The sequence below is a fragment of the Coregonus lavaretus genome (assembly GCF_964263955.1).
Source record: "Coregonus lavaretus genome assembly, chromosome: 13".
NCBI lineage: Eukaryota > Metazoa > Chordata > Actinopteri > Salmoniformes > Salmonidae > Coregonus > Coregonus lavaretus.
In genome coordinates, this window is record NC_140000.1 from 46190595 (window position 1) to 46199790 (window position 9196).

Sequence of the window (9196 nt, forward strand, 5' to 3'; positions counted from 1 at the left end):
TACAATCACTTCTGCCCCCCAAAACAAGTCCCAAAATGGACCTCAACCAAATGTCTGATTTAAATTGTGATCTTCTACCGTTATATTAACTGTTTTCATGAGCAGGTTACTGACTGTTAGATCTGTGAATGAGACATGATGCTGGATTCAAACATGAGACACATGTACACTACATACACTATCTATGTAAAGTATAATATCCATTTTATCTGTAATTAATTACATGGTAGCATATCTGTTATGAGTCCCTCCCTGAATCCACCATAGAGGTTAAGACCAGTCCACTCCCTCACATCTGGCCCAGTCCAGGGTATTACAGGCAGTGAAACTGTTCAACTACTAGACTGGTATCTGTGGGAGTGAAACTGAGATTTGCATAGACAGGGCTGGGTGGTTCTGCTTGTCCCAGAATAGAGCAGCACTGTCACCAGATGTTCACTCTGTTCCCAGGGGGTTGGAGGTAGAGAAGACTGTCACTACACTATATAGCAGCGTTTCCCAAACTCGGTCCTCTGGACCCCAAGGGGTGCACGTTTTGGTTTTTGCTCTAGGTTTACACAGCTGATAAAAAATTATAAGCTAATCATTCGAGCTTTGATAATTTGAAACAGCTGTGTAGTGTTAGGGTAAAAAACTAAATGTGCACCCCTTGGGGTCCCGAGGACCGAGTTTGGGAAACACTGCTACATCTTGAAGTAGTACCACTTGTAATATTTGTAATTTAAAAATATATATATTTAGCGTCGAATCACAGCCTATAACACACGTGAGAGTCCAAGATATCGGTTGACTGTTTGATAGTTCTTCTTTTATTACTGTAAAGTCTGTCAAGTCAAACATGTCTGACACAGACTCAGTATCCTTATGAATGAAGACAGTCAACTACTACCATGGCAGAAACTCTTGTATTATATCATAGTATATTGTGATAGTATAAAATACTGGTCAATTATGATGTTAGAGTGAGTTTTAGACTTGACAGTTTTTAAAGACACCATTAATCAGCCTTACTGAATACATATTTTTCCAGAATATTGCAAATATACAGTATCTATGATCCAGTTTATTAATAAAAACAACAAAAATATGCATTCCAAAAAGAAATCTTTATTTAAATCCATTATCACAAAATCGAAGCATCAAAGCAAACATGATAGTGAATAAAAGCAGATCACATTAAATCTAAAAAAAACAAAATCTCAATCTACAGAATGGATTGACACATGAACTCAAGCCTAGCCCCCTGTTAGTCCACACCAGAGTGATCACTAAATCAGAGAACGACTGATTTTAGAAAAAAGCAAGTCAAAGCAGAGGAACAAGCATCCTTGTTCCTCTGCTTTGTTCTCCACAGAGGTGTGACTGAGGGGTCCTACCCAGAACAGTCAGCCCTCCTCAGGGTCTTTGTGACTGGAGTCTGGGATTTCTGCTGGGCTTCACAGGTCACCTCTCCTGCCTTGGTCCACTCCTGGGCAGTGAGAGTCAGTGTGCTGCTCCAGCTGTACAGGCCGTCCTTCTCCTGGACCCCGGGACTGGCCTCCTGCTTCTTGCTGGTCCCGTCCACTTTCCAGCTCATGGTCCAGTCTGAGGGGAAGCCCTTGTTGGCCAGACACATCAGTGTGGCTGTTGTTGTACTGGACAGCTCCTCACTAGAGGGTGGCAGGACGGTGAGGGTGGGGGAACTGTTACCTGGAACAAACAGAACACATCAACTAAGTAACTACATCAAGTACAGTTACAGTAAGAGCTTATCTTCAGCAAAGGACAAATCAAAATAAAGTGATTTGGAAATGCCTTCTAAATATTAATGTAAAAGTTAGATTGGTAAAAGATGTGGATAAAACACAAACTGTAATATGATAAAGCAGAATAATGAACCGAACAAGTATTAAGTAAGTAGAGTTACAAGTCATACAGCGTCAGTTATACATGTCATACAGATATTATTTAGGAATTGATCTGATCAGAATAGCCTTCTCATATTCATAGTATTTGCAAAATCTGAGCAAAAATTAGTTTTAATCACATATCAACCATGTTAGTTCATGAAGTTGGTTACAAACATAACTGAGACTTTTTGTCTTCACACTAACAGTGAAGGCTACCATGAACTCAATACAACAATAATGACTACTATATCCAATGCTATTAAATAGTGATCCTACCAAAATTAAGAGTTGTAGTCTGCAATCATACAAATCAGACAAAAATAAACCTACAATTTAACATTTCGATTCAATAAAATTTTATTAGAACGAAGGGTCAGTCAAAAGCAATTAAAACATTTTGAAAATCTAAAATCGCAATATTTTCATAGACAGAGTGTAAGAATAACATACTTAATAAGTGTAATCAGAAAAAATATCAAGTGAGCTTGTTACTTACTTCCAACATCTAGTCTGGTGCCGCTACCAAAAGTGTACCACAGTGATACAATCCCTATTACTGATCGTACAAAAACCTCTCTGTGTTGTGATGCTGCAGCTGTTACAGTGAAGATCACTCATACAGAATCATAATCAACACAAATACACTTTAACATCTTCCAGGTAGAACAAACACTTTATATAAGCTGTTTCTAGATAATACAAATATGATTTGTATCTTAAAACCAGATATTAGTATTTTTTCCTTCCTCTGTGTATCAGATGTTCTCCTAGTCTGTAAGTACTGTCCAGTATTAGCTCCAGTGTTGCTAGTAGTCCTCCATATTGTCCAAATGAAAGACAACAGCAGCAGCAGTACTGATAGTGATCCATGTTTTATATTCCTTTATTAAAGATGTTGATCTCAGATTTAACAGTTGTGGTAAAGTCACAGACAGACAACACTACCAGAGGAATCCTACCAGCTTTAGTTTAGAGAAGTGTTCACTAACTGATTAGAGGAACTTACATAAGAGACCAAGCATGAGTGAACAGACAGTTAATTATGTCTGATCATCATCAGAATAAAAATAAATGGTGGTGTGACATAAAAGTTGCCATACATAAGTTATTTGAGTAAAAGTTGCTGTTTGATGTTAGAGCGTTGGCCTATTTACCAAAAGGCTGCTAGTTCAAATCCCCAGGACGACATGGCGAAACATCTGTCGATGTGCCCTTTAGCAAGGCACTTAACCCTAATTGCTCCAGGGTCGCCGTTTATAATGGCAGATGCTGGCCGTGACCCCACTCTCTGAGGATGTCTCAGGGGGAGTTGGGATATCCCCCCCAAAAAACATATCCAATCCCCGTATAATACACATGTGTGAAATAGGACAAATATAAGCACCCACCTAATTACTATTATTAGAAAAGCAAACTTATGCAAGATAATTATATTCTTATGATGGGAGCCTACTTGGAAACTGAAATAGATTTGAAACACTCATTTGCATAATGCATCTGCTCTAAGAGTGTTTATAGCGCTGTGAGTTTAACACTTGATGACTGAGAGCTGTCCTTCATGACAACAGAACCCACAACAACCATGACTTTTATCACCATCTGGACACTTGCTTTCAAGGTGGTACTACTCCTCCTCCTCCTCCTCCTCCTCCTCCTCCTCCTCCTCCTGACAGGGAGACTAGCTGGAGGAGAGAGGCGGGTCAGCTACCACAACTCTATAGTAGGAGAGGAGAGGGGAGAAGAGGAGTGGAGAGGGTCATCAACTACTACTATTACTACTACTACTACTACAACAACAAAAACAACAACAACTACTACTACTACTACTACTACTACTACTACTACTACTACTAGATATGTTTTAAGATCTCTTTTAAATATTTCCACATTTTCGGGCCCCTCGGGTTCTCTGGCAGGCTATACCTGAGGCTGGGGGCATAATAACTAAAGGCTGCCTCTCAATGTCTCTTCGTCCTAGGCTTTGGGATAGTTAAAAGGCCACTGCCAGAGGACCTGAGGGACCTACTGGGAACATAACTTAAAAGCATGTCTGACATGTATTGGGGTGCACAATCGTGGATTGATTTAAAAAACAATCTTAAAATTAATTCTAAAACTCACAGGCAGCCAGTGCAGAGATCTTTAAAGCGCTGTAATGTGTACTCTACGTCTGGTCTTGATCAGTACCCGTGCTGCAGCATTCTGTATGTTTTGCAGTTGACCAATGGCTTTCATGGGTAGACCAGACAGGAGAGCATCACAGCAGTCAAGCCTGCTTGTATTGAAAGCATTGATGAGTCTCTCTGTATCAGTCTGAGAGCGAAACGGCCGCATCTTGGCAATGTTCCTCAGGTGGTAAAAAGCTATTTTGGTCACATTCCTAATGTGTGAATCGAAATTTTATTCAGAATCTAAAATAACACCTAGGTTTTTTTACCTGGTGTTTTATCTTTATTGCCCGTTAATTAAAATGTGTGACTAGATTCTCTCTCTGTTATTTGGCTCCAACAATAAGTACCTCCGTGTCACGCCCTGACATAGAGTTCGCTAGTTGGTTTGGTCAGGGTGTGAGTATCTATGTAATGTGTAATTCTATGTGGAGATCTAGTATGTTTAGATCTATATTGGCCGGGTGTGGTTCCCAATCAGAGGCAGCTGTCGATCGTTGTCTCTGATTGGGGATCATACTTAGGTAGCCTGGTTGCCTACCTTAGTTGTGGGATCTTGACTCGTGTTTGGCTTGTTGTGTGTAGCCACTGTTGAGCTTCGCGTTACGTTGCTTTTGTTGTTTTGTCTAGTGTTTATTCGTTCTAATAAACATGTACGCATACCACGCTGCACCTTGGTCTGACCCGTCTCTCAATGAACGTAACAGAAGATCCCACCAAACAAGGACCAAGCAGCGTGCCCAGGAGAAGCATAAATCATGGACTTGGGAGGAGATATTAAATGGTAAGGTTTCATGGACATGGGAAGAGATCCATGCTGGGATGGATTGCCTTCCTTGGGAGCAGACAGAGGCAGCAAGGGAGGAGAAACGGCAACTTAAAAAGACTTGGTCACGAAGAAAGCCTGAGAAGCAGCCCCAATAAAAATTTTTGGGGGGCACACGGGGTGGACGACGAGGCAGCAGGAGGCCGTGAAAGTGCTGACTGTAGAGGAGGAGGCCGCTCTTTTAGTGGTCCTCCAAGACCTGCGGATCTGCAGTTTAAGAGAGGAGGCCACCACATTACGGGGGCTGATAGTGAGAATTGAGCAGGAGAGCTCCCTTCAAGAGGAGGCGCTGCAGGAGGCCCGTAGGGAGAAGGAAGTAGTGGATGCACGGAGAGAAGAGCTGGTCAGGCAAAAAAAGGAGTGTGTGTTCATTGAGGAACCAAGGTATGCGGAGATACGCACTGTGTCACCAGTGTGCATTCACAGCCCAATGTGTCCTGTGCCAGTGCCCCGCACGTGTCGTGCGAATGTGGGCATCCAGCCAGGACGGGTTGTGCCAGCTGTACACTCCAGACCTCCAGTACGCCTCCACGGTCCAGTATATCCTGCTCCGGTTCTACGCACTGTGTCACCAGTGCGCCTCCCCAGCCTGGTACGCCCCGTACCTGCTCCCCGCACCAAACCAGTGGTGCGCGTATCCAGTCCAGTACGACCCGTACCTGCTCCCTGCACCAAACCAGTGGTGCGTGTATCCAGTCCGGCACGGCCCGTTCCTGCTCCTCGCACCAGACCAGTGGTGCGTGTTCCCAGTCCGGCACAGCCCGTACCTGCTCCCTGCACCAAACCAATGGTGCGTGTATCCAGTCCGGCACAGCCCGTGCCTGCTCCTCGCATCAAACCAGTGGTGCGTGTCGCCAGCCCGGTACGCCCCGTGCCTGCTCCTCGCACCAGACCAGTGGTGCGTGTTCCCAGTCCGGCACAGCCTGTGCCTGCTCCTCGCACCAAACCAGTGGTGCGCGTCTCCAGTCCGGCACGGCCCGTGCCTGCTCCTCGCACCAGACCAGTGGTGCGTGTTCCCAGCCCGGTGCGGCCCATGCCTGTTCTTCGCACCAGACCAGTGGTGCGTGTCCGCAGCCCGGTAAGCTTCTCCACTCCAGTGCCAGAGCAGTCCGCTCCACCGGGGCCCAGTCCAGCTCTGATCAGCTGCTCCAGTCCAGTGCCAGAGCAGTCCGCTCCACCGGGGTACAGTTCAGCTCCGGTCAGCGGATCCACTCCGGAGCCGGAGTAGTCCGCTCCACCGGTGCCTAGTCCAGCTCCGGTCAGCGGCTCCACTCCGGAGCCAGAGTAGTCCGCTCCACCGGGGTCCAGTTCAGCTCCGGTCAGCGGCTCCACTCCAGGCCCAGACGTCAGCCCCTCTCCAGGTTCGGGGCCTCCCACACCAGGGTCCAGACAGGGCTTGGTGCATCGTGGGAGGAAGGAGAGGGGAAGGATCGCGCCGAGGTCCAGACCAGACCAGACCAGGGGTGCAACGGGGAGGCAAAGAGGGAGAGGTCATCACGCCCGGAGCCGGAGCCGCCTCAGAGGCTGAATGCCCACCCAGACCCTCCCCTAATGAGTCAGGTTGGTGCGGCCGGAGTATGCACCTTTGGGGGGGAGGTACTGTCAAGCCCTGACATAGAGATCGCTAGTTGGTTTGGTCAGGGTGTGAGTATCTATGTAATGTGTCATTCTATGTGGAGATCTAGTATCTTTAGATCTATATTGGCCGGGTGTGGTTCCCAATCAGAGGCAGCTGTCGATTGTTGTCTCTGATTGGGGATCATACTTAGGTAGCCTGGTTGCCTACCTTAGTTGTGGGATCTTGACTCGTGTTTGGCTTGTCGTGTGTAGCCACTGTTGAGCTTCACGTTACGTTGCTTTTGTTGTTTTGTCTAGTGTTTATTCATTCTAATAAACATGTACGCATACCACGTTGCACCTTGGTCTGACCCGTCTCTCAACGAACGTGACACTCCGTCTTGTCTTGATTTAGCTGGAGGAAGTTGTGAGCCATCCAAGTATTTAAATAACTAATACAGTCTAATAATTTATCCATGGAGTTGAAATCCTCTGGTGCCACAGAAATGTAAAGTTGTGCATCGCTGCGCAGCAGTGAAAATCAATGTGGTGCTTCCTGATAACGGTTCCATATGGTAACATATGTAAACTGAACAGTACTGAAACCAAAATCGAACCTTGTAGAATGCCACCTGTGATTTGTATTTTCTCTTAATTATGGTCACCAAGGGTGTCTAAAAACTCTCGACAGGTTAAATAGGTCCTCAACCAATTCAGAACTGGACCGGAGAGGCCAACCCACCTCTCCAGTCTGTCCAGAAGGACATCATTGTCACGCTCTGGCTCCGGGACTGTGTATTTTGAGCCAGGGTGTGTTCATTTGGTTGTGTTTGGTATTGGTTGTGTTGTATTTGGTTGTGTTTCCTTGTTTGGTCGTGTGACTCCCAATCAGTGGTAACGAGTGTCAGCTGTCGGCTCGTTATCTCTGATTGGGAGCCATATTTAAACTGTCAGTGTTCACCTTAGTGTTGTGGGTTTTTGTTCCTTGTCAGTCATTGTAACTGAGGACTTCACGATTCGTCGTTGTTTTTGTAGTGAGTACTTTAATTTAATAAAGTCATGTTCGCTCAACGCGCTGCGCTTTGGTCTCCCTCATTAGACGATCGTGACAGAAAAACCCACCTTAACCAGATCAAGCAGCATGAAGAAGAGAGAGGATGGACTTGGGAGCAGTTGAGTAGGAGTCTCGACTGGGCCAAGCCAAGAGAAGAGGAGAGAGGTTGGACTTTGGAGCAGTGGGGTGATAGTCTGGCGAGAACGATGGAGGCCTGGTCCACGAAGAGGAGAGAACCCCAGAAAATTTTTAGGGGGGGCTCACGACGTCGGACCAGCAGGAGGCCGCGATAGAGCGGTCCAGTGGGTTGCCGGAGGAGGCCGTCGGGTTACGGGGGCCACTGGTCGAAGAGGGGATGGAGGAAGTAGAGGCACGGCGAGAGGTACTGGCGTGTGTTGCCAGTCCGGTCCGGCCCGTTCCAGATCCCGGTGTAGGGCCAGTGGTGTGTGTCCCCAGTACAGTCCGGCCCATCCAAGCTCCCCGCACCAAGCCAGTGGTGTGCGTCGTCAGCCCTGTCCGGCCCGTTCCTGCTCTCCGCGCCAAGTCTGTGGTGCGCGTCGCCAGCCCTGTCAGACCCGTGCCTGCTCTCCGCACCAAGTCTATGGTGCGTTTCGTCAGCCCTGTCCGGCCCGTTCCTGCTCTCCGCACCAAGTCTATGGTGCGCGTCGCCAGCCCAGTCCGGCCCATCCAAGCTCCCCGCACCAGGTCAGTGGTGCGCGTCGCCAGCCCTGTCCGGCCCGTGCCTGCTCTCCGCACCAAGTCTATGGTGCGTTTCGTCAGCCCTGTCCGGCCTGTTCCTGCCACTCGCACCAAACCAGGGGTGCGAGTCGCCAGCCTGGTCCAGCCCGTTCCTGCTACTCGCACCAAGCCAAGGGTGCGAGTCGTCAGCCGGATTCTGCCTGTTCCTGCCACTCGCACCAAGTCAAGGGTGCGAGTCGTCAGCCGGATTCAGCCCATTCCTGCTACTCGCACCAAGCCAAGGGTGCGAGTCGTCAGCCGGATTCAGCCCATTCCTGCTACTCGCACCAAGCCAGGGATGCGAGTCTTCAGCCTGGTGAGGCCTGTTCCGGCTCCACGCACCATGCAAAGGGTGCGTATCGTCTGCCAGGTCCGGTCCATTCCTGCCTCACGCGCCAAGCCAGGGGTGCGCGTCGGCAGTCCTGATCCAGCTAACTGGGTCAGATCGGACTGGGGGCACTACGGGGGGATTGTAGTAGGGTGGTGGTCAAGCCCGGAGCCGGAGCCGCCTCCGAGGAGCAATACCCACCCAGCCCTTCCCTATTTGGGGTGTAGGCGCGGTCGGAGTCCGCGCCTTTAGGGGGGGGTACTGTCACGCTCTGGCTCCGGGACTGTGTATTTTGAGCCAGGGTGTGTTCATTTGGTTGTGTTTGGTATTGGTTGTGTTGTATTTGGTTGTGTGTCCTTGTTTGGTCGTGTGACTCCCAATCAGTGGTAACGAGTGTCAGCTGTCGGCTCGTTATCTCTGATTGGGAGCCATATTTAAACTGTCAGTATTCACCTTAGTGTTGTGGGTTTTTGTTCCTTGTCAGTCATTGTAACTGAGGACTTCACGATTCGTCGTTGTTTTTGTAGTGAGTACTTTAATTTAATGAAGTCATGTTCGCTCAACGCGCTGCGCTTTGGTCTCCCTCATTAGACGATCGTGACAATCATGGTCAACAGTACAATAGGGACTGATAGT

At 48.0% G+C, this 9196-nt stretch overlaps 1 long non-coding RNA gene across 1 annotated transcript; it reads right to left on the bottom strand.

Annotated features, from left to right (window-relative positions):
* Nucleotides 1-1087: 1087 nt before the first annotated feature.
* LOC311140718 lies at nt 1088-2622 on the bottom strand. Its single transcript, XR_014614176.1, has 2 exons — nt 2386-2622; nt 1088-1689 (listed from the first exon to the last, which is right to left on the bottom strand). It is a non-coding gene; the product is annotated as an uncharacterized lncRNA (long non-coding RNA).
* Between the last annotated feature and the right edge of the window lie 6574 nt (nt 2623-9196).